We start from the raw sequence: 209 nt of genomic DNA, 5'->3' as shown, positions 1-209 counted from the left end.
GGAAGAAATAACTCTTGAGGCTTTAGCAAATCTTCTTCGAATTGAAGAGGAATACAAGAAACAAAAACAAATCGCTGTTCTGGTGAAGCCAAAGTACATGTAGTGGAGGAAGGATAAACCATTAAACCTACCAAAAAGAAGTTCAAACAGATTGTTAATGGTCCGAAATTCAAAAGAAAGAACAAAAGCACATGCTTCCATTACGAAAA

At 35.4% G+C, this 209-nt stretch overlaps 1 protein-coding gene across 1 annotated transcript in view; it reads left to right on the top strand.

The window, feature by feature from the left end:
• LOC110424304 ((R)-limonene synthase 1, chloroplastic-like) overlaps positions 1 to 209 on the top strand; it is a 13461-nt gene that overhangs the window by 547 nt on the left and 12705 nt on the right.

This window comes from Theobroma umbraticum, unplaced genomic scaffold (assembly GCF_002168275.2).
Source record: "Theobroma umbraticum cultivar Fairchild unplaced genomic scaffold, ASM216827v3 scaffold_204.0, whole genome shotgun sequence".
Taxonomy (NCBI): Eukaryota; Viridiplantae; Streptophyta; class Magnoliopsida; order Malvales; family Malvaceae; genus Theobroma; species Theobroma umbraticum.
Note: the sequence above shows the minus strand (reverse complement) of the source record. Positions and strands in the feature narration are given on the sequence as shown.